Below are 26,974 nucleotides of genomic sequence, written 5' to 3'. Positions count from 1 at the left end.
CACATTAGTGCTGTCAGCAATGCGGGAATTACACTAAACCCAGGGTTCTGCTCAAGTCCCATATTTTTTCCTGCCCTTTTCTCTTGTCTTGGTGGTCTCAACTGAGAAAATCCCTATTCAGCTCAGGTTAAGCCATCCCATCTCCACTTACCAGTATCTATTCACATACATACTATCAGAGGAATATCACGGGTTCAGCCTAAAATCATGGACTACCAAAAATAAATAATAGGAAAGCCATGACTGAGCCTAAGAAAATGAAAATTCTAAAAGGTCACAGATGAATGATAAAATACATGAAAGCCTGCCGTTCCATATTAAAAAGCCATATTATGATTCATGAGAACAAAGGAGTGTCACCCAGACAAAAAAACAAGGTAGGAGGAATAAAGACAAGGCTGAGGACCGTAGATTTGGGGTAAGGAAATAAAAATATGTTTCAATTTGCCTTCACAGGGTAAAAAAAAAAGGATGGTCTCTGAACTGAGAATATGATCATTATTATCATGTTTATATTAATGAATTATTGTATTACCTTTCATAATTACAGCAATCTAAAACCCACACAATGACAATATTTACAGGTCTTTTTAAGTATAAGACTCTGAGCAAATTTTGCCGCATAGTTTCCAGAAATTTCTCTGCCCCTCTTCTTTCCAGACAGAGGCATTACAGAAGAGATTTCTGGAAAACCCTAACACAAAGAATGGGTAGCATATTTCTTTCCTAATAAAAGTGATATCGTTATCTTCTCATTACTAAAAATGATGTTTGTAAAGATGAATAATTAAAGAGATTCTGCAAAATGATCATACATTCATTTTTTTAAAAAATGAAAGGCATTACTACATAATATTAAAAATGATTTGGGATGTAGATGATGTCTATGTGATAAAAAAAAAGGAATGAAGGAAGAAAGAAAATTGTATCCATGCATCAGAGATATTTAAACGCCATTTTTTAAAGCAAGAACAAATATTACCAGACATGCTCGCAGCGGTAACATGTTGTTGGTCAGCATGTAGTAATTGGGGGAGAACTCGTTCCTATTAAAAAAAAAAAAAAAAAAAAGATTATCCGCATTCAGCAACCTACTCCGCAGGGAGGGCGGGGAGGGCAGGGAGCAGCTGTCCTGGCCTCTGCAGACCACACAGCTCAGCTTTGAGCTCAGCTGCAGTGACTGGATTCCCACCCCTGGTGGGCGTGGCCCCCAGAAGGGAGACTTCATCCACTGGCGCATCTGCACTTGCGCAGGAGCCACCAGGAATGGTTCTTTAGTCTCCTGCTGCCTCTGGCTGTTGCTGGGCAGGATTCAGGGGAAAATGGAGGTAAAAGAGAATCTTTGCCATCTAATAAAATTCACTGAAAATGTGCTGAAATTTGGAGGGAGAACAATGTTGGATAGATAACCTAAAATGCACAAGGAGATTAGAGCCACAAGCACCAACAGCAATGATCTAAAGTTGGAAATCCTCACAATGCAAAGCATAACTGGCCAAATTATTTAGTTGTTCTCTGCTCGCATTTTTGTCCTTTTTTCAGGTGAGAAAACCCCTGTTCAAACCAGGTGGCCATTCCATCTTTATCACCCAGCACAATCGGCACCTACTCTAATACAAACGGTGTCACAGGAATGTGAAAGGTTCATTGTAGATCCCCCTGCTTCAATAGAAAAGCCCCCAAATAAGGTGGGCAAATGATTGACTGAGTCAAAGAATGAAAATCTAAAAATATCATGAGCGTGTAAACCTTTCAATAAAATTTTACTAGTTGATTAAAAGATATAATAACACACCAATAAAATCATAACAATTGTAATTCCCTTATTGGAAGACCATATTAAAAATATGTGCTGCCTGAGTATATAAGCTTATAATTCCTATGTGGAATTTTCATTTCATTGAAAAATAAAATAAAATTTAGCAATCACACAAAAATGTAATAAAATAATTCAGCTGTATTATGACTCATCTGTAGAAGGAAATGTCATGTAGGTATTTACAACAAGCAAGGTGAAAAGAATCAACAACTCAAGCTTTTGGGTAAGGAGATAATAAAAATATATTTAAATTCACACCCTCGGTATAACAAAGTGGCATTCAGAATGGAACCATAAAAATTGTGTTTACAAAATTAATAGTTTTTTGTGCACTTCATAATTACAACAATCTAAGGCATATACTGATAATATTCACAGGTCTTTTTAAGTATACGACTTTGAGAAAATTTTGTCTTATGTTCTTCAGAAATATCTCTGTCCCTCTTACTTTTTAACCAGTAGAAATTTCTAGAAAACACTAAAGAATAAAACGTGTGGTATATCCATCTTCCATAATAAAAGTGATATCGTCATTTCTGTAATAAGTAACACCTGAAAAGATGAAAATAAATGGAAAGACATTTTGAAACCTGTTTGTAAATTTTCAGAGGAGAAACAAAAGACATTAATACGTAGCACATTAAATGAGCCAGGTTGTGAATAATGTCTATTCGACAAGAAAAAAAAAAAAAAAAAAAAAGGAAGGAAGGAAGGAAGAAAATTGCATACAAGTGTTAGAGATATTTCCAAGACAAATCTTTAAAGCAGAAACAAATGTTACCAGACATGACCTCAGCAGTTAACACATTTTAGGTCAGCAAGCACAATGATTCTTGAGAAAACACCTTTTACAAAAGAACCGCATTCGCAACCTACCGCAGAAGGACCTCAGCTAGCAGCTGTCTTTGACACCGCAATGCACAAAGGGAGGCCCCAGCTCAGCTGCATTGACGGGAGCCCCGCCCCTGGTGGGCGTGGTCTGCAGAAAAGACCTCATCCACTGGCGCATCTGCACTTGCGCAAGGATGATTCTACAGATTTCTGCTGCCTCTGGCTGTTGCTAGGGCAGGATCCAGGAAGAAGGGGATAAAAGAGGTTCTTTACCACCTAATAAAATTCCCTCAAAATGTGATAAAAATTGAAGTGACAGCAGTGTTGGGTAGATTACTTAACATCACAATGACATTTGAGACAAGCATTAACAGCAATGTTCTAAAGTTGGAAGCCGCTCTATGCAAGATACAAGGTACAGGTGGCAAAATTGTATGAGTGTAAGACATGCAAAATTTTTAATTTTCTCTTTCTTCATTATAGAAAATCAGAGTGAATAAGATAAATGGCTCTGCAGGTAAACTCACAAGTTAAAAAGTTTCTTAATAAAAAATAATGTGTTATTTGTACAGAGATAGAGAAATTATGTATGAAAAAAGAATGTAAAATTAGTTACATGCAACATAAGAGGGTTTTGAATATTCTTAAATTTGTGATCATGATAAGTGATAATATTTATGGTAGATGGATATGCTATTTGCCCTGATTTGATCATATGCAATGTATATATTATGAAAACATGACATTGTACCATTTAAATATGTACAATTTTTGTCACTTAAAAAGAACAAGGTACAGACATATACAGTCAAGTAATTAAAAAAAAATCTATGGAGATATAAGCATAGTGGTATATACTTTTAGTTACCTATTTTGAAGGCTGAGGCTAGAGGTCAGAAAGCTTGAGGCTGGTCTGGGCAATTTCATCCAATTTTGTCTCAAAGTAAAAAATAAAAAAGGGCTAGGATGTATATTAGTGATAGAGTGCCTGTTTAACATACATGTGGTCCTAGGTTCAATCTCCAGTACTGCCAAAAAGAATAAAGAAAATGAGTGGGAGAGAGAAATATCTTTCTCTAAATGTTCTAGGAATTAAAGAGCTAGATAAGAATGTATAATCTGGACTATGACCGCACAATACAAAAAATAAGCTCCAAGTGTGTTAGAGCCCTAAGTATAAATACAATTTAATGCAGCTCCACAGACTAACTTGGAAAAATAACTTCAAGAACATGGGACAGGCAGGATTTCTGAAAGTAGACATGGAAACCTTTTTTTCTTCTTATAAGAAATGGAAAGAATATACCAGATCTATATCTCCATGCATATATATTTCTCTTTGTGGTAAGAAATGATTTTACAACTCTGTAAAGGCTCCGGAAATGTATTTTTTATAAACTTATAGAGAGTTGAGTTTAGTGGGTTGGGGCCTTTTTCTTCCTGCTTGGCTCTGGAAGGAACATTGATTTCTTCCTCCATAGAGTGAATCCTCTATCCAGGTCCAAAAGCTGGCAGGCCCCATCTATCCCCAAGCAGTTAGTGCAGACTGAGCTGGAATTGAGTGCTTCTGTAGCCATTGTTCCTGATCATGGCCGACCTTTCTCTCGCCTCATATCCAGTACATCCGGTGCTAGAAGACCACATTTTCAAATACTTCCAGAGCATCTGGGTTGACACAGATTCTAAGTGCAGGCCATCTGCTAGGAACTCAGATACTTTAGGAACAAAATGGCTGACCCAGAGCTCAGGGTGCCCAAAGCTGTCTTCAGAAACACCTTGTGGTTCAGCACTAGGAAGGAACTTTTACTAGGGGAGCCAGAAAACCTTCTGTGCAGAACTTAAAGGACTCCTTTGTGCTTCGCCAAGGAGACAGCTGTCCAGAGAACTTAGACCTCTTTCTTTCTGAACATGTGCAGGTAGTATATCACCACAGGAAGAAAAAAAGTCTGTGGTGTTCTCAAATGTCATCTTCTGCTTGTCCACCTTTGCTGCCTGCATGGGAAGGTCTAAAATCATTGTAGAAATACACAATCTTATTGTGAGTCCTACTTCCCTGTGAACTTTCTTGGTGGATCACAAAATAGAAACCACCATAGAAATGGATCTGCCACTGGAAACACAGAAGCACTGAAGAAGTTCTAGAAATATCTATTGGGTGGGGCCTTGCTCCAAGTTACAGTATGTTTCCTCAACCTGGTCAAACAGTACCCCTTCCAAAACTACAAGGTGCTGCCATTCAGCACTAAACTTGCTCTGCTCACTGTCTTTGGACAAAGAAAAAACCATGTTAACTAAGATCCCCAAGGCCTTGAAAGGAACAGAGTTGGTCTCAGCCAAACCACGGGCAACCAATCTATTATCTAAAATAAATTGCAATGACAGGTACATTTCAGAATGGTACAGGATTTTTATGGTAAGAGATAGATGTCCCGTGAAAAGCTCATGTGTAATATAGCTAAATCATATAGGTTGTAATCTCATTAGAAATTAAATTGATTGTAATGGATTTTCTTGGGTGGTAACCTTGGCAAGTGGGTATGGCTAGGAAGGCAGGTCCCTTGTGTTGTGTGGTCTGAGGGACAGTGCTTGTGTCCTTGAATCCCTTTGCTTGATTGCTCTTTTTTCTTCCTACCTTCACGATGTGAGAATGAACCTCTCTTAGTTATCCATCATAATGCCCTGAGCTCCCAACCCAAGCATCACATGGACTGAATCTAGAATGTCTAGAAAACTGTGAGCAAATAAACTTTCCTTCCTCTAAGTTGCATGGTCATTTGCCTTGGATTATAACATTGAGAATGCTGAATGATACAGTGATCCACCTGAGAGATATTGTAAAGGTCAAGACTGGAACAAAATGAGCAACAATACAATGGACCTGGAGAACATCATGGTAGGCAAGATTAGCCACTCAAAAAAAGTGAAGTTTCATATGCTTTTTCTCATATGCGGAAGCTAGGGAGTGCTTTGGACACAAGGGGGACTTTAGATAATATCTCTAGTGGAGGAATGGAAGAGGATTATGTTTGAATTAATGAAGGAAACACTTCCATTGATGTCATATATTCATGTGAAATAACCAATGCCAATCTCAATATTATATATGGGGAAGAGAGAGTCCTAGAAGGGAGATGGGGAGAAGCTCACCAAGTACTGGGTGCACGTATTTCCCTATCACTCTGAACTGCATTATGATGTGAGACTATAATACACCAATAAAAATATACAAACATAAAGGATGCAATTTCATATAATGTTCCACATTATACAAATAAATAACTGCATAAGTATGTAGTAAATGGTGAAGATTAGTTAAATAGTCCCCGGTGGATAATCCCCAGCCACTATTTTCAGATATTATAACCATAAGGAGGTGGGGCATGACCTCACGTTTCTTCAGTATTAGCTATTTTTAGTGACTTAGTTTCAAAACCTATAATAGGAAGCAATTTTTAAAAAGAATAGTTTAAGCCAGGCTTGGTGGTGCATGCTTGTAATCCCAGCATTTGGGAGGCTGAGACCGGAGGATCACGATTCACAGACAACCTCAGGTTCTTAGTGAGGCCCTCCGCAACTCAGCGAGACCGTTTCAAAATAAAGAATAAAAAATAGGGCTGGGGGTGTAGCTCAGAGTTAGAGTGCCCCTGAGTTCAATTCCCAGTATGGCAAAAACCAAAAAGAATAATTTAATGTGGGAGTATCTAATAAAAATAATCTTGTGAGCAAATGGAGAGCAGTGATGAATCACATTCACTGTGTACACTCTTAGTATGATGTCATTAGAACCCACTTTACCAACATTCAATTTGGATAGTAAGACCACATGAGAAAGACATCAAAGAAATCCAAAATTAGGGGTGTAATTGTCATAAAAAAAACAAAATCTGAGAAAATATCATCAGCACAGGAGCCTAAGAAAATATGGTATGTAAATGTGGTATGTTATCTTAATTGGGTCATGGAATAGCCATTAAGAAAAAACTAAGGTCTAGATAAAATGTAGATGTTAGTGATCAAAAGGTGTACTATTAGTTGCTTTTTTGATAGATGCTAGTACTAATGTAAGAGATTAATAATAAAGGAAATTATTTGTTGGCCATACGGAAATTATTTGTAGTATTTTTACAAGCAACATGTAAATCCAACCTATTCTAATATTTGAAAACTATTATTTTTGTAAAATACCTGCACAGCTAAATAGTAAGAACATTAATACTCTTTATGTCCTCTATTTTATCTTCCAAATTTTGTCCCTTTTATTTTTTATTTGCTGAAATTAAGTATGATTTTGATTATTCTAATTGTCATTTTTCTTTAATATTTTTATCACGTGTCGTGTGTGTGTGTGTGTGTGTGTGTGTGTGTGTGTGTGTGTGTGTGTGTTGTGTCTTTGGGGATAGAATCCAGGGGATCTCTTCATCTAAGATCAAGGTTATCTTGGAGAATGGCATCCAATCCTATTTTATTTTTATTTGAAAATGGGGTCTTGCTAGTTTACTGAGATACTCATTACTATGTTGAGGTATCCTCAAAGCCGAATTTCTTTTTTCTCAGCCTTTTAAGTACTGAAATGACAGGCATACACCACTGTACAGAGCTGTCATTGTTGTATTTCTAAATAACATGATGTGTAGCCAGGTGTGGCGGATCATGCTTGTAATCCCGGCATTTGGGAGGCTGAGACAGGAAGATCACAGTTTGAGGACAGCCTCAGCTACTTAGTGAGGTCCCTTCCAACTCAGTGAGCCCTTCTTTCAAAATAAAGAATAAATATTAGGGCTGGGGTATAACTCGGAGGTAGAATGCCCTTGGGTTCCATCTTCAGTACCAAAAAAAAAAAAAAGAAAGAAATAAGATGATGTTTAATTATTCTTAACTTAAAATTTCGATATCTGTATCTAAATTAATGTATATCCTGAGTATAATCATGAAAAATCATCAAAAATTGTTATAAGACATTCCACGGAATATTTGACTTAAATTTTTCAAAATGGTCATGATACTGAAAAATACTTGAAGACTGAGAGACTACTGAAGATTGGAGAAGTTATCTATGAGATCAATTCTGAAGTGACACTCAATGTCCTTGACCTGTGACAAGATGAATGAATCTGAAGAAAATTATATTAAGTCATCCGAGCCCAGAAAGAAACATAGCATAATCTCGATCATATTTTAAAAGGACAGAATAGAATGGTGGTGACCACATGTTGGGATGGTGACAGGGGAGCAAAGGAGGTATTGTCAAATGATCAAGAATTTTGATAGGAAGGGAGAATAGGTTCAAGGGATCTATTATCCAACAGAGTGGCTGTATTTTATAACATTATTGTAAAATAAGTATTGTAAAATAAGTATAAAACAACAAAATAATATTTTGAGGTAATGCATATTTTTAGCTGGATTTAATCATTCTAAATATATATATATATATATATATATATATATATATATATATATATATATTGGATCTGCCACTGGAAACACAAAAGCACTGCAGAAGTTCTAGAAATATCTATTGGGTGGGGCCTTGCTCTAAGTTACAGTATGTTTCCTCAACCTGGTCAAACAGTACCCCTTCCAAAACTACAAGGTGCTGCCATTCAGCACTAAACTTGCTCTGCTCACTGTCTCTGGACAAAGAAAAAACCATGTTAACTAAAAAAAAAAAAAAAAAAAAAAAAATATATATATATATATATATATATATATATATAACGTATGTTATGTACAACAAATACATAAAATTTAAGTTTTTAACTTAAAAATAAAAAGACATAAAATATAAAAACACACCTATATATGAAAAGAAAGTATATGGAGAAAAACAAACTATGTTCACACTAATTAAAAGAAGGCAAGCATTGCTATTTAATTTCAGAACAAGTATAGCACTTAGCAAGAAAAAAAAATTACTAAGGAAAAACCAGGGCATTGCATAAGATAAAAAGTGGTCAATTTTTCAAGCAAATATAACAATCCAAATAATAATGTGTGAAACCATATGATTCAGAAACTAGTATAATTGGGCACAAAAAACAAATAAATTTACTAGTATAGTTGTGGGGAGCCATTAACGCTTTCCCCTAGATTGGTGTCTCTGCCTAACAAATGGCCTAAGCATTCTTCCTTCACTCACCTTAAAGGCATAGGACAGACACAAAACCCCAAACAAAGCAGTGATTGGCTTACTTGAAGAGATGAGAAAGGCCATACTGGAGTTTTTCAGCCCTTTATTGTTCCAGGACTTCCTGTCAATTTATGGGGCTGAGATGTTATGCAGAACATGGGTGTATATCTTTATAGCCCCAGCCCTATAGTGACACAGCAAATGTTAGATCAAGGACTTTTACCAGAGGAAGGTCTAGGGATAAATAATCAGGGTGTTATAGAGCCTTTAAAGCTTCATTTACAATGCCCTCCAGCAGGTCTAGGGTATTTTTAGAAGGGGCTGTTGATCAGCCTGTACTCCATGCCGATCCTATTACTTGGAAAAACAAGGAACCAGTTTGGATTGATCAATGGCCCTAACCTTAGAAAAAATAAAAGCCACGGAGCAGTTAGCACAGGAACAGCTTGACTACGGCCATATAGAAAATTTTAACTCCCCTTGGAATTCACCCATATTTGTCATTAAGAAAAAATCTGGTAAGTGGAGACTGTTACAGGATTTAAGGCAAGTTAATAAAACTCTGGAATTAATGGGAGCTTTACAGCCTGGACTACCCAATCCATCAGCTATCCCCAAAGACACTTATAAAATAATTTTAGATTTAAAAGACTGCTTTAATATGATACCTTTAGCAAAACAAGATTGTAAGAGATTTGCCTTTTGTGTTCCATCTACAAATTATAGAACTCCTATGCAAAGTTATCAGTGGAAAGTACTACCTCAGAGAATGGCCAATAGTCCAAATCTGTGTCAAAAATTTGTTGCAAAGGCTATAGCTACTGTCAGAAGATCCTATAAATCTGTATATATGATACATTATATGGGTGATATTTTATTAGCACATACAGACGAAGGAATTTTGTTGTCAGCTTATGCTAGCTTACAAATTGCATTACAAAATAATGGTTTGATTATAGCTCCAGAAAAAGTACAAAGAGAACCACCATATACTTACTTGAGAAACATTCTTTATCCCAAGACTATTAAGCCACAAAAAATTCAATTACATAAAGATAATTTAAAAACCTTAAATGATTTTCAACAACTTTTAGGAGATATTAATTGGCTAAGACCATCTTTAAATATTACTACTAGAGAATTAAAACCCTTGTTTGATATCTTGAAAGGTGACTCAGACCCAACTTCCTCTCGGATCTTAACAGAGGAAGGACATGATGCTCTTAAAAACGTTGAATTGGCTATTGAATGTCAAAGAAAACAGTACATTGATTATACTAAAGATTGGGCTGCTTATATATTAACATCAGCAATATGCACACTGCTGTTTTGTGGCAGGATGGATCATTAATGTAGATACATCTACCCACTACTCCAAGCAGAGTTTTAATGCCGTATTGGGAATTAGTTGCCTGCTTGGTGTGTTCCGTTAGATCAGAATCTATAAAATATTTTGAAAAAGAGCCTTCACTTATTAGTGTTTCTTTTACTAAACAACAAGTACAATGGCTTTTTCAGAATGCTGATTCATGGGCTATTGCTTTTGAATCCTTTATTGGAGAAATTGACAATCATTTACCTCATGATAAACTACTACAGTTTGTTAATAAACATGCTCTTATATTTCCTAAAATAATTCATGCCACTCCCATATGATGAGGCTACAAAATTTGTCTGCCCCTCTCAGTTAAAACGAGCTCAGCGATCACATTCTTTACATCATCAAAATAGTGCTGGAGTGCACAAACAGTTTCAAATTACTCGAGAAGCAGCACGACAAATTGTTAAACAATGTCCTGTATGTCCAGAATATTTGCCTGTTCCTCATTTAGGTGTAAATCCATGGGGATTGGTTCCCAATAATTTATGGCAAATGGATGTTACACATATTTCTGCCTTTGGTAAGCAAAAGTATTTTCATGTGTCTATTGACATTTTTTTGGGTTTTATTATGGCTACAGCCCAAACTGGGGAGGCTGCTAAGTATGTGATTTCCCATTATTTGAAATGTTTTGCTTTCTCAGGCCTTCCTACCTACATTAAAACTGATAATGGTTCAGGATATACGAGTATGGCCTTTAAATGATTTTTCAATACAAATAATATTCAACATATTGCAGGTATATCCTATAATCCTCAGGGACACGGCATTATAGAATTAGCCCAAAATTCTCTGAAAACAACCCTTTTGAAAATAAATAAAAAGGGGGAGTTATATCCCCATTCACCACAGAACTCTTTAAATAATGCTCTTTTTATTAATTTTTTTTTTTTTTTTGGTGGTGGTACTGGGGTTCCTGGAAGCCCTTCTACCTCCGGGCTATACTCCAAGACCTATTTTATATTTTTGAAACGGTCTCTTATGCCAACATGGCTGGTTTCAAACCTGCGCGATCCTCCTGTCTCTGCCTCCCAAGCATGGGGATGACAAGCGTGCGCTGCCACGTCCGGCTTATTCTTAATTTTTTGAATGCTGACAAAACTGATCGCACAGCAGCAGATAGATATTGGCATCCATCCTCCAAAAACAATTTTGCTTTAGTAAAATGGAAAGATCCTTGGACAGAAATTTGGAAAGGTCCTGACCATTATTAATATGGGGAAGAGGGCATGTTGGTGCTTTTTCACAGGATGAAGATAATGCAAGGTGGATACCTGAGTGGCTTGTACGATGTATGGATCAAGAAAGAATAGAAGACTCTCAGATTAATGCTGATGACTGAAACATAGCCTTGAGTTCCAGATCATCCCATATTTCATCCAGCTATTTAGGAGCAGCAGGAGATTGCTGTCTTCAGTAACAACTCACGATTGCTGGGACTTCTTGCTTTGAATTTTGCACCCATTGTGGAAACTTTTGGTTATGCTGGACAGAACTGGTAAAAATGTCAGGAAGATGGGATGTCTGCAGACAAGTACAGAGACTGATACTTTGGACAGAGAATTAATAGTACATAGATTGATAGTATTATTTTGGACAAAGAATGGAATTGGTACTTTTGATTATTTTGGACAAAGACTGATAAGTAATTGTGCTATTGAAGGTTTGGTCTTGTGGAGCCCTGGTTGCCCAGGGAAAAAAGATAAAAATGTTAGCCCACTAATAACTTGTTTACTCTGTAAAACTAATTCAACATGTAAAAATTATTGTGTTAAATGGATAAAATGTCTTGCTGAAATACCTGTTACATGATACTCCCAATACCTTGTTTATTAGAGACTCGGGACAAAGTGTGGTCTCAGGACAAAGTGAGAACATTTTTTCAGCAGAAGTACACAATTTACCTTTGAAGGGTACCCCCATTTAAGAGGCTGGTAGTCAATGACAGGTAAGATTTCCTTGGGACAAGGAAACCTAAGACAGGATATACAGCTTAGCTTTGTATTATCCAAAGACAGGTAATCCTTGATACAAAAAGGAAACAACCTAAGACAGGCACAGTCTTCTTTGAATATAGTAAAAAAGGGGGAATTGTTGGGAGCCATTAAGGCTTTCCCCTATATTGGTGTCTCTGACTCAGCTGACTGTCCTCGCCCAGAGTCAACAAGGTTTGGGGTTATGGAAAGTTCAAAGAGGTCTGAGAGAGGATCAGGTGGTGATGACACGAGGGTACTGATAGGCCTATCAGTAATGTATATGTTTTGTATTGGTATTTATTGTATTCTGGTGGTGGTAGCATGAGAATATTGATTGACCTGTAGCTGTGTATAAATACCTTTGGAAAAACAAACCCGGGGTCAGCACAATAAAGACAAGATTGACCCAGAAGTTGCGTTGGCCAGGAGCATCAGTGCAATAGAGAATACTGACCCAGGCATAGTCATTGACCCGTAGGAAATATTGACCCATGAACAGGGTTTGACCAGTAGAGATAGTAGGCTGGTGGCTCTCCCACGTTAGAATTTAAAATTCTCCATCCTCACGCCTCACTTCAGAACCCGTACTCTTGCCGGCTGGCTCCGGCATATAGTTGAAGATTTTAATTCTGCCCAATATCCAAAATATATCCAGCAGGCAGAAAAATTAGTAAGGACATAGTTGAACTCAACCACACCATCTGTAAACTAGACAAAATTAGCATCTATAGACTATCCAACAAAGGGAAGGATATACATCTTCGTTAATCTCCCATGGACAACTCACTAAGATAGACCATTTTGTGTCTATAACATACCATAAAGCCAACACAGTGTTGCACACTTGATTTCCAGTACTTGGGAGGCTTAGTTAGGAGGATAGCAGGTTCCAGAGTAGCCTCAGCAAGTAGTGAGACTCTCATCAACCTAGCAAGACCCTGTTTCAAAATAAAAATAAAATACAGCTTGGAGAATAGCTTGGAGGTAAGAATACTGGTGTGATAAGGCAAAGGAATGAAATCAATGGGATACAAATACAAAAGGAACTGAAATCATGCCTACTAGCAGATGGCATGACTCTATACTTAGAAGACCCAAAAATCCAACCTAACACTGATTAACAAATTCAGCAAAGTATCAGGATACAAAACCAATGAAAAAAATTGTGAGCTTTTCTATCTTCCACACATGAATCCACTGAAAAAGAATCAGGAAATCAATTCTATCCACAGTAATTACACATACAATAAAGTATCTAGGAACAAATCTAATCAAGGAAATAAAAGACCTCTAAAAGGAAGCTATAAAATATAAACACAAATAGCCAATAAATATATATAATATTCAACACCATTTGCAATTAGGGAGATGAAAACAAAACTGCCCTGAGATTCTATCTATCTAACCCTAATTAGAATGTCAATAGGAACTCTTCTATATTGTTGTTAGAATTGCAATTTAGTGTCACCACTGTGAAGATCAGTGTGGCGGTTCTTTATAACTGAGAATAAATCCATCATTTGACCCATCTAAATCATTCCTATATGTTTTTCCAAAGGGACTGGAATGAAATTATCATAGGGATATATGAATATTACTGTTTAGGGCAGCACAATTCACAATAGCCAAATTATGGAACCAACATAGGTTTCCATCAACAGATGAATGGAAAACAAAATTGTTGTATATGCACACAATGGAATTCTACTCAGCAATAAAGAAAAAATAATGTCATTTGTGAGAAAATTAATGGACTTGGAGAATATTAAGTGAGATTACCCAGTCATAGAAAGTGAAGTAACATATGTGTTATCTCATATGCAAAAGCTAGGGAGCAATCGGGGCACATGAGGGACTTTAGAAAATAAAGAGAAATTCCAGTGGAGTGATGGAGGGGGTATAGGAGAAAGTAGTAGTGGTAGGAAAGGAAAATTAATGGATGAAACTCTTCCACTGGTGTTATGTACTTATGCAAAATTACAAAGGCCAAGCTCAATATTATATATGGGGATGGGAAGGTAGTGGGAAGGGAGCTGAGGTGGGGAAAGCTCAGCAAGGGTTCTGTTCATTTATATCTCTATCTCAGCGTGACTACAATGCACCATTATGTATGTATGTATGTATGTATGTATGTATGTATATATAGACACACGTAATCTACATATGCATACATATATATGTATACATTATATATATATATATATATGTGTGAAAAAGTTGTCAAATGAGTTCCCATGTGAACAGAAAAAATATATAAATATAGAGTGCTTAAGGCAATAAAAATGAGGAAAAAGAAAAAAATGAGGAAAAGAATAAAGAAACTGAAATTTTTTAGAGGACATCTATAGTTTAATAGTGGCCAGAACACAGAATTACTCAACATTAGCAAAGAACAAAACTTTCGCCTATGGGCATGCAGAAGTGACTCTGATGGAATCAATTTTCATTACCTTCAAATGATTAAACAAAGTTATACTATTATGTTAACTAATCTTGGTTACTGAGTTGATAAATATTGATTTGAAAAAAATACTCTTTGAATAAATCACCACCAACAAACATAGGTAAGTCTTCCTAGGCATCCAATGTGTTGAAAAGATAGAACAAAGTCTGAAGAACAAAGTGGCCCAGTTTTATTGAGCCACATACTCCAACATTAAGATAAGGAAGAGGAATCTCACCAAGTCCCTGCAAACATTGCCCTGTGTCATACTGACCCCACTGAGACATGGAACGATTCAGAAGAAACAACTCAAATAAGTAGAGTCATAGAGTGATCATTGAATAAAATTATTCTTCAAACCTTTAATCTTACTGCTTACTACAAAATGGCAGAGTACTCTGTGGACATAGCTGGCCAGCAATAAGCCTACTGAAGAAGGGCCAGTAATTAGAGGTGAGGGGATTGACTTCTGTAAACTGTCTGCATAACCCCAGCTTGATTCCAACTGCATTTCTGTGTGTTTTTGGTAACATTTTATTGATAAATTTAGTATATTCAAAAATAATTCAAACATAATTTTATATAAGGGAAATAGTCATTTTAAAATGAGGGAGAAATAGGTAAGATTTATTTTTATTTTTTTCATTAAAAAACTTTTTATTGGTGCATTGTAGCCATACATCTTAATGGAATAAAAGACGTGTAGACATACATGGACACATCACCTTACCCGATCCCCACCCCGTTCCCTCCCCATTCCTCCTCCCCATGCTTGGCTTAGTGATCAACTTGCATATGTTTGTTCAAGTACATGTGTGCTTTAGAGTTTCCCTCTTCCCCCTCTCATCCCCTCAGTTAGGTCACCTTATTTGCTCCTCTTTCTGTTTACTTGAACTGAAACCAGGAACATTCTATCTCTGAGCTACATTCCCAGCCAAAATTTTATTATTTTTACTTTGAAACAGGGTCTCCCTAAGTTGCTGAGGTTGACCTGCCTATAAGTATTCTTATTTTCAGTCTTACAAGTACTGGGATTACAAGCATGCACCACATATCCAACTGAAAACAGTATACACAAGCAGCTCTCTGATAATTTGGGAGTGCTCTTGCTTCTGCACCTCACCACACTTTACACGGAGTATAAGGCTGCTCTTTTTATGCAGTGAAATTAAGGTTAACTAAATCATGACATAATACAATAATTAAATGAAGATAAATTTCGTTTTCAACCCATAATTGACCTCGGAATGCTATATATACAGTATTGCAACCCTGAGCCCCTCGCTTTAGACCTACAAAGAGATCTAAGATCCTTCTGCAAATTTAAAGGTGTCTCTGAAGTGCTGTGTGCTTGGTGTGTTAGTGGCTTACAAACCATAATCTCAAAGAAAAATCCCCAGAATACCTTCTGGACAAGGAGTTTGAGGATTTCATTACCTGCCTAGCAGATGTATGCTGTCCTGTCTTAGGGAAAGACCTGGAGGGAATCCCCCTTCACTAGGGAATGCACTTCTCTCAACACATGCTAGGGCCAGCACTCTCCACAATCCTAAATGAATCCCAGTCTATTTGTTGGAACGCTTCTTTGTTTCTCTCCTGTTCTTTATCGTGGTTTCAGGTGAGAAAATCTCTTTCAAACCTGGGGGCAAAGTCTCACCTTTATGAGCCGGGGCTCTCAGTGTCTGCTCGGATACAGGGTGTCATAGGAGTGCCAAAGGTTCACTCTAAATACCATACTTCAACAGATGAGCTCAAAATTAAGAAGGTGGATAAAGGATTAAATAAAAAAATGAAAATCTAAAAATATCACAAGCATACAATCTTTTAGGAACATTTTGGTATTTGATAACTGAAAACCTAGATTACAGAGGAAAATGCGCCCAGGGATGAAGACATATAGGAATATATCACTTTGAATCTAAAATATATCATTATAATATATAAATAAAAATATAAAAATATTGAAATTCCCTTTTTGTAGACTATTAGAAAAAATGATACTGCTTGACTATGCATGTTTACTATTCCTAAGTGGCATTTTAATTTCATTTAAAAATAAAATCAATTTTAGTTACCACTCAATACTTTAGTTTTATTATGATTTATCTGTAAAAGGAAATGTCATGCAGATCTGTACAGCAGGCAAGTTAAAAGGAATCAATAACTCTTGTTTTGGGGTACAAAGAAATAAAAATGTGATTGAATTTACACTCCCAGTGTAAGAAAATGGCATTCAGAATGGAATCATCAATATTGTGTTTACAAAAGTAATACATTTGTGTACCTTTAATAACTATAAAAATCTAAGACATAAAATGACAAGATTCAGAGGTCTTTGTAAATATAAGAATCTGAGCAAATTTTGTCTTATGTTTTCCAGAAATATCTATCCCTCTTCTTTTCAACCAGAAGAAATTTCTACAAAATGTTAAAGCAAAGAATGCACAGTATCTTTCTTTCCTAATAAAAGTGTTATCCTCATTCCGTTAATGAGTGATGCTTGAAAAGATGAAAATAATTGAAAGGATTATAAAAGATGATTATGAATTCATTTTAAAAAGAGAAACAAAAGGCCTTAATACTTAATGTAAAAAAAGCCAGGTTGTAGATGATGTCTTTGCCACAAGAAAAAAGAAAAGAAAAGGAGAAAAAGAAAGAAGAAAAAAGAAAAGCACATACAAAGGTTAGAAACATTTCCAAGACAAAATTTTAAAGCAGAAACAAATCTTATTCCTTATTTGAAGACTATTAGAAAACTATATACTGCTTGAATATGCATGCTTACCATTCCTAAGTGGCATTTTTATTTCATTGAAAAATAAAATAGTAGTTAACACGTTTGGGGGCAAAAAGGAGAATGACTATGAAAAGAAATGCCTTCTTCTACATAAACACCGCATTCTCAACCTACCCAGAGGGACCTCAGCAAGCAGCTGCCTTTGACACCGCAGTGCACAAAGGGAGGCTCCAGCTCAGCTACATTGACAGGAGCCCCGCCCCTGGTGGGCGTGGTCTGCAGAAGGAAGACCTCGTCCACTGGCGCATCTGCACTTGCGCAGGAGCCACCACGGGTGATTCTCCAAGTTGCTGTTGCCACTGGCTGTTACTGGGGTGGGATCCAGGAACAAGAGGGATAAAAGTGGATCCTTGCCATCTAATAAAATTAACTGAAGATGTGCTAAAATTTTGAGGCTAGAACTGTTGGGCAGATTACCTAACATTCACAAGGACATGAGAGACATATGCATTAGCAGCAATGTTCTAAAGTTGAAACCCTCCCTAGGCACAGTACAGATTATAAAGCTGTATAAGAAATGGAGGTTTTTACATTTCTCTTTCTTCATTATAGAGGATTAGTTGAATAAGATAAACGGGCCTGTAGAAAAACTTATGTATTAAATGAAGATTCTTAGAAAATAAGATAATATTTGTACAGAGAGAAATTTAGTACTGAAAAAGAAAAGACTGCAAAATCAGACATATCCTACATAAGATGGTTTTGAGTGCTCTCACAATTGTGATAATGCTGATGAAAGATGGACGTACTGATTACCCTGATTTGATTAGCATGCAATGTATACATTATAGAAACATGACATCATACTACATAAAGATGTACAATTATGGTGCTATTTAGAAAGACTAAGACACACACACACACACACACACACACACACACACACATATATATATATATATATATTCAAATAATTTATAAGAAATATAAATGGAAACCTAACTATCGTGGTGTACATGTCTAATTCCAGTTACTTTGGAGGCTAAGGCAAGAAGAAAGCAATTTTGAGGCTGACCTGGGCAAATTAACAATATCCAGTCTCAAAAAAAAAAAAAAAAGAAGCACTGGGATGTATATTAGTAATAGATGGAGTGCTTCCTTAGCAGTTGTGAGGGCCTAGGTTTAACTTCCAGTACTGCCAAAAAAGAAAAAAAAATCAATGAAGTAGCTAATGATTTTTCTACAAATGTTATAAAATTAAATAGCCACAAGAGAGTATAATCTGACCTCAAAATACACTAAAATCAATTTCAACTGGGTTATAATCTCAAGTGCCAGCACAACTTTTTGTAGATCCACAGCCTAACTTGAAAAATTAGCTTCAAGAACATGGGATAGGATATGATTTCTGAAACTATATCAAGAAAATATTTATAAGGCACTGAAAGAATATACTATATCCATATATCTATTTTTTGGTAAGAAAATTTTTTCATAACTATGAAAAAATAAGGACATGTACTTTTTACAAAATTGTAGGGAGCTGAATTTCCTGGGATGGGCCTTATCCTCCCTGCTTGGTTCTGGGCATTGCTTCCTGCCTCCATAGAGAGGATCCTCTATTCAGGCCCCAGAGCTGGCAGCCCGGTTCATCCCTCCAGGAGCTAGAGCAAGTGGAAATGGAACCTGGGCTTCCCAATTCTTTTTTCCAGATCACAGTCTACTGCTCCCTTCCTCATATCCAGTACATAAGGTGTTTGAGGACCACGTCTTCAAATTCTTCAGAGCATATGGGTTCAAATAGATCCTAAGTAAAGCTCACTTGCCAGGGACTCAGACACTTAGGAAACAAAATGGCTGACCAGGAAATGAAAGAGCCCAAAACTGTCTTCAAAGGTACCTGGTAGGAGGGGACTTTTCTGAAAGCAACAAATAAACCTCTGTGCAGAACTTTAAAGAATTCTCTTTGCTTCCCATAAGAGGAGGAACCTGGCCAGTCACCACACCCTTTTCTCTGTGAGCACCAGCATAAAGTATATTACCACAGGGATAAAATGTCTGTGGTATTCTCCAGTGTCATGCTATGCTTTAAACCTTGGGGGTCTGCATGAGGTCTAAAGAAGGTTGCTGTGCCTGTGGTAAAAGAACAAACTTGTTGTGAGCCTTTCTCCCTTGCGAAATTGCTGGGTGGACTCACAGTAAAAAAGCCACCCTAGAACTGGATCTGTCACTGGGAGACACAGATGCACTGTACAGATTCTAGAAATATCTATTGTGCGAGGCCTTCTTTCAAGCTCTATCAAGCTTCCTCAACCTGGTCATACAGTGCTCCTTTCCATACTACAGGGTGTTGCCATTCAGCACAACCTATCCTTCTCACTGTCCCTGGACAAACAAAACGCTGTTTATCATGGACCCTAAAGGCCTTGCAAAGCTTAGAGTGGGCATCACCTTGGCCACAGGCAGCACCACCTTGGGCACACTTCTGGCTTCTGTGTCCTTACTGGTAACCAGGAATGAAAACTGTTACTCAAATCGCTTGCCACATATATTGTCTTGATTATTCACTTGCTTGAGAAATTGGAGTTCTGGGAAAATATTCTGTTTGTTAGTTTGCCATCACTGGAACAAAACTGGCAAAAAATCAACTTAAGAAATTCCTAATGTACATGATGTATATTTACAATCATATCAAAGTCAGTCATAAGCCAAAATGAGAAGGAAGGAATGGGATGAGAATTGGGGAAGGGCTAAATGAGCGACGTGTGTATGTGTGTCTCTACCATCTTTTACTCCATTAAGAGGTATGACTACAATTTAAAAAATTAAAAAAAGAAAAACAGAATAAGGTGCTCATAGTTTCTGAGGTCAATACATAGACAGCAATCTGTTGCTTTTGTGCTTGTGGCAAGGCAGTACATCATTTTGAGACCAAGAGTTGTGGCAGAGGTATTCACCTCAAGTTGGGGGGATGGTACAAATGTCTCAGTCAAGGGTACACCCCCAGTGATCGGACTTTTTACTACTGGGCCCCACATTCTAAATGTTGATTCACCACCCAGTTTTACCACAGGTCGTGGAATAAACCTTCAACTAATGGGCCTTTGGGAAACACTGAAAATCCAAACTGTAGAACTGCCAATGACTAAGATCTTGGGAATTAAGAGTGTATTCAAATAGATTTGTGAGGTTATCAAGTCCTAATTTCTGTGCCAGAGAACTGGTATTTAACATAGTTGATATGAGCAAAGACATTGGTCACAGACTGAGTTACGCTCAATAGTCCTCCATTCCATCCCTGTAGGGATTTACTAATACAAAATGTATTAATAATGCCTCCGTCTTGAGATATTGGATATATCAAATTCATTAATAATGCATAAATCTAATTTTAATTAATGGGCTGATATTCATTACTAACCTAGAAATTGCTAATAATGATGACGGTGTTTTCCCAGCAATTAAAAGGTGTATCATTTGCATCAGTTGTCTACAGCTTTGCATCATGGAGAAATAAAACAACTAAGAAAATAGATTAAAGTTAAATCATATCAGAATTATCTAATAATTATTGGAAAAACCTTTCAACTTAAATAAATGAGCACAATTCTCTTATATCAGGCCTATAATTAACAGATATTCCTAATAATTCTCCCATTCCAAAGAAATGCTTCCATTCACCCTGTTCGTGATTTTCGTCACTCTCTCATCACCTGTGCTAATCAGAGCTTTCTTGATGCTGCGTTTCTTAAGTATATCTAATGCTGCTTTCTAGAGATGACCTTTATAATCCACTGACAGCCAATGTTGTAAATTTTTCTTTTGATGATATCACCAAAGTTGCAAATGGAAGGTTTCTAGACTAAGTTCGTGTATATACACACAAGGATACTCATCAAGCCTGCCTTCTGTTTAGTAGTGTTTTACAGTGCCGTTTAGGATGCATGTGTGTTTGCCAGATGTGAAAATGTGCACGCTAGCATCCACGGAATAAACAATTGTTCTTTTCTACCATTCATTTCTCAGTGCAAACACTTGGTGAATAGGCAGTTTAGAATCTATGTTCCATTTCTCTTAGCCGTGAGACTCAGACCTTATCGACCCTCATTGTCCACTTTGACATAAGTCACTTGTCAAAATCGACATGTGTCAGCATGGCTAGTTTATGGTTGACAGAGGACATGGACGAAGCCTGAGGAAAGAAAGGTTCCAAAGGAGTTAAGGAGGTTTTATAAAAGGTAGAATTCTCCAAAACTCTGGGCGTGACTCCTGTGCTCTCCGGAACTCGCCCTCGAAGGCCCACCAGTGAGAGCGGGGGCTGATCTTAATCATATTTTAAGTAATCCTTTACTAGGTTGCTCTGCCCTCCCCCATGTGTGCTAGTCCTTTTGATGATTGTATCTTAGTGATTTATGACACCTTTCCTATTCCTAACATTCCCCATTGTATTTCGGTGTTTGCTCTTCCCACGCGGATGTGATACTTAACTTAGCTGGAAAAGGGTATAAAAAACCTGGTTTTAGAGAATAAAATTGTCAGTTGCTGAAGGAGCAATTGTCCCTGTCCTCCATTTTAGGCCTCTCCCTCTCAAGTCCCAGAGAGAAATCTCTGACATATGGTTTTCAATCTTCTTCTCTCTTTTATTTCTGTGGCAGATAGAGAATTTAAATGAGCCTGTGTTATTATTAAGAAGTGAAGTCTGAGCTTGGAAAGGTAAGAAGATTTCTTCAAATGAAATAGCTCAAATAATATCCCCAAGACATTGTCTATCCTAATATGCCTGCATTCGTCAGATGTAATCAAAAGTGAGACATGTGGCTCAGGTAGCTCTACCACTCCAGGTAAGTCAACGGAGCTGTATTTCTCACTGTCATTATAAATATGGTGTTGAAAAGACTCCATTACCTTAGGGGTGGATGTTCTTGGAGTACAATATGTAAGTCCTGTGGCTATGAAGGCATAGTTGCTGGGCAGAACTCAGCGCTCCCTAGCAGACTGCTAGGGCCAGTGGAAAGAAAAACACTACCGGTAGTTTCGCAGAGATTCTCAAGCTAGTGCAGGCAATTATATGGAAACATACAGCACCCAAAACAAGCATGAGAGCCTTGATGGGAAAATGAAATTGGATTGTTCTTTTTCTTGGTGGGACTGGGGTTCCTGAAAGCCCTTCTACCTCCGGGCTTCACCCCAGACCTATTTTATGCTTTTTTTAATTTATGGAAACAGGGTCCCTTAAGCCAACATGGCTGGCTTCGAACCTGCGCGATCCTCCTGTTTCTACTTCCCGAGCACAGGGATTACAAGCGTGCTCCACCAAGCCTGGCTCAAATTGGATTATTTGATTTCAAATTTGTTTTTGGTAGTAGGTATGGTACCCAGAGATATTATAATTTTGAGCTACACCTCTACCTTTATTTTATTCTTTTATTTTGAAACAGAGTTTCACTAAGTTTTGGAGGTCCTCACTAAGTTGCTGAGTCTGACTGTGAACCTGTGATCATCCTGTCTCAGCACCTGAAGACATTTGTGAGCTCCTACACCTGGCTTGATTTCAAAATTTATTACAGAATGATAATTGAAAGATTTTGTACTAATATAATGACAGGCATATGTGTCAATGTAATAAAATTAGTGTCCAAAATTAACTTCTAAATATGTTGAACTAATTTTTTAAGGTGGCCAAGGCAAGGCAATGCAAAAAGCATTTTTTTTACAAATATTCTGAGGAAAAGTTGATAGTCACATGAAAATTAAATCTTACCTCACATCCTGTGCATAACTGACTCAAAATGGATCACAGCTTTAAAGGTAAGACCTAAACATGAAGAAACAAAGAGAACATAAAATGAATTTCTGTAGTTTCAGATTAAACAAAAATATCTAAGATATATCACTAAAACACAAGAAAAATAAATAAGATGATGATTTTGAACATTAGGAATAATTTCTGATTCAATATATACTATCTTTTGGATTAAAGACAAACCAAGATTGAGAGAAAAGAGATATAGCTGAAAAAGTCTACCTAAAGAAATAAAAAACAAACATCACAAATAAAAATGAATAAACTGATTTAGTATACAATTATCCAAAAAAACTTTTACAATTTTCTAGATATCACTTGAAAAAGTGACTACTGTTCTTAAGAAAACACACATCTAAGCCTCTGTTAGATACATATCACAAAATCCCACGGTTACTATTTATCTGGTTTTATTATATTATAGGTAGAAACACAGTTATGTACATATACATGGATATGGTGTGCAGTTTCTATACCTAGCACAGAGTTACATAAAGATAACATATTATTTCTTCAGTTATTAACCTTTATACTGAAAATTTTCAAAATATTTAATACACCTTTTTTTTAAAGTGAATGAAGCCAATTTGAAAGAACTATTGACTGTGTCATTCTCTTATAGAATGCTACAGAAAAAGTAAAATTTATTAAGATAATAAAAACAGCTAGGCGTGATGGCGCACGCTTGTAATCCCCCGTGCTTGGGAGGCGGAGACAGGAGGATCGCGCTGGTTCGGAGCCAGCCACACTAGCTTAAGAGACCCTGTTTCCAAATAAAAAAGTTAAAAAATAGGTCTGGGAGTGTAGCCCGTGGGAGTGTATCCCGGAGGTAGAAGGGCTTCCAGGAACCCCAGTACCACCAAAAAAAAAAAAAAAAAACATAATAAAAACAATACAAATCATTTGCAACTATGAAAAGACAAAAAAGGACTGATAAAGCCTTAGTCAATATAACAAGAAGAAAAAGAAATCAGGCAAAATAATAATACTGCAGATAAAATAATAAGGATCTATTCAGCTTTGAGATTCAGAAGATCATTAACTTTGTAACAATAAAGTAGAAAATATGAAAGAAACTAAATGATTTCTAAACATACATGACTTATTGAAATTGAACCAAACTATATGAATATCTTAAATACACCAATAACAAACAGTGAGATTGAAGCAGTTATAAAAATGATTCCATCAAAGAAAACCCTGGACAAAGAGGACTGTCAAAGTGCATTTTAACAGAAATTTAAAAGAACTAATTTCCATGGTCTGAAAAAATAGAAAATGAGGTAACAGCACTAAATTCATCCTTTGAAGCCTGAGTCAACCTGACACCAAACCCACGAAAGAACACAAAGGCAAAAAAAAAAAAAAAGGAAAAACTAGAAACCAATATCTCTGATGTGATGAACACAGCTGTAAAAATTCTTAACAAAATATTATCAATTTATATTAAAACATTACAGTGATAGCCCATCATGAAAAAGTGAGTTTCATTCCAGGAATGTAATGATGGTGAAAACAAAAACAAAAAACAAAACAATGTAATTCATTCCACAAATAGGATGAAAGCATTTGATTATATCACAAGATACAGAGAATGCCTTTGATAAAACCCAGCACCATTCATGATAAAAACACTGAAGAAATCAGGCAAAGAAGGAATTCACCTCAACATCATAAAGTCTACATATTATGGGTCCCAAGACATTATCATCTATAAAGAGGGAAAAAGAAAGCATTTCTGCTAAAATCAGGAATAAGACAAGAGTGTCCATTTTTGCCACTCTTCCTCAATGTAGTACTTGAAATTTTAGAGAGAACAATTAAGAAACAGAAGGAAATAGAAGCGATACAAATGGGAAGTCAAGAAGACAAATTAAAATTAATTGTAGATGATGTAATCATATACAAAAAAGACCCAAAAAACCTTAGCAGAAGATTTCTAGAGCTGATGAACAAACAGAAGTGTAGCAGAATACAAAATGAACACACATTTATCAATATCTTTTGAATATACTGGCAATAAATCTACTACAAATCAATCATGAAAATAATTCATTTGCAGTAGCTTGAGAATAATACCTAAGAAAAAACTAAGAAAGAGGTTTAAAATCTCTACAATGAAAATATATAATACTGAAAAGAAACTGAACAAGACTCTAAAAGTTAAAAATATTTTTTATATTTTGGATTGGCAGAATATTATTAAAATAACCCCTTTAAATTTAAAAGTATATATTCAATGCAGTTTCCACCAAGACACCAATGACATTCTTCAAACATCTAGAAAAAAGAGTACTAAAAGTCATATGGAAGTCTAAAAGACTCAGAAAAGCCAAAGTATGAACCATAAGAGAAATACTGGAAACATCATATTTTCTCATCCTAAATTGTACAATTAAACTACAGTAATAAAAATTCGTGGTCCTGGCATACTTACAAACATAACAATTAAAAAGTAAAGAATATTGTTAAAAATGTGCATAGATATATTTATCTCATCCTTCCTAGAGGCAAAATAAAAATACATTGGAAGGAAGATAGGGTTTTTAACAAATGGTACTGGGAACTGGCTATCTATATGTAGAAAAATGATAAAAATTTGTAACTCTTATGTTGAACAAATGTCAATTTAAATTATATTAAGAAACTAGAAATTATACCAGAATTTTTCATTCATGTATCCATTGAAAAAGAAGTCCAGAAAACAATATACTCCATAATAACCTCAAAAAATAATACCTAGGAATAAATATAAAAAAGGATATAAAAATCTGTACAATGAAAATGATAAAACTCAAAAGGAAATTGAAAATTTTAGAAGATGGAAACATCTTCCAAGCTCATAGATAGGCTGATTAAATATTATAAAAATGGCCATTCTATGAAAATTGATCTACAGAGTCAATGCAATCCCTATTAAAGTACCAATGTCACCGGACGTGGTGGGACACGCTTGTAATTCCAGCATTTGGGAGGCTGAGACCTGAAGATTGTGGTTCAAGTACAGCCTTAACTACTTAGTGAGGCCCTTTGCAACTCAGAGAAACCCGGTTTTAAAATAAAGAATAAAAAATAGGTTTGGGGGTGCAGCCTGGAGGTAGAATGCCCCTGGGTTTCATCCCCCATACTGCAACAAACAAACAAACAAGCAAACAAATAAAATACCAATGCCATTCTTCACAGAGCTATAAAAAGCAGTCCTAAATTTCATATAGAAAAACAAAAGACCCAGAATAGCCAAAGAATTACTCAGTAATAAGAACTTTGTAGTAGGCTTTACAATACCTGACTCCAGATTATGCTACAAAGCTATAGCAATAAAACTAGCTCATTTGGACACAAACAGAAACACAGACCATTAAACCAGAATGGGTGACACAGAAACAAATCCACAAACCCATGGCTAACTGATTTTTGAAAGCTTCCAATGCGTACATGAAGAAAAACAGCCTTTTCAACAAATGGTGTAGAGAAAACCAGTTAGTCATTTGTAGAAAAGTAGAATTAAACACAAGTTTCCCACCCTGAATAAGAGTCAACTCGAGGTGGATTAAAAACCTGAAAATTAGACTTCCAGGAAGATGGCGACCGAGAAAAGCGGGGCTTAAGAGCCCCGCTAACAACCAATCTCCATTACCACAAAATCAGCGCCTTTCATAGCCAGAAAACACCATCACCAGAGAAACAAAAAATCACCAGGCTCCAGAGAGAAAGCGGACTGAGAACAGAGCCACAGAGGAGATAACCGGCCTCACGCCCAAGGACGCAGCAGATGCGGCAGCAGTGCCATACTGCCGGAGGCACCGGCGAATTCACGGGACGGCTACAGCAAGCTGAGGTGAGCCACTGCGGAA

Source organism: Muscardinus avellanarius (assembly GCF_963383645.1).
Source record: "Muscardinus avellanarius genome assembly, chromosome: 3".
NCBI classification, from domain to species: domain Eukaryota; kingdom Metazoa; phylum Chordata; class Mammalia; order Rodentia; family Gliridae; genus Muscardinus; species Muscardinus avellanarius.
This window is presented reverse-complemented; position numbering follows the sequence as displayed.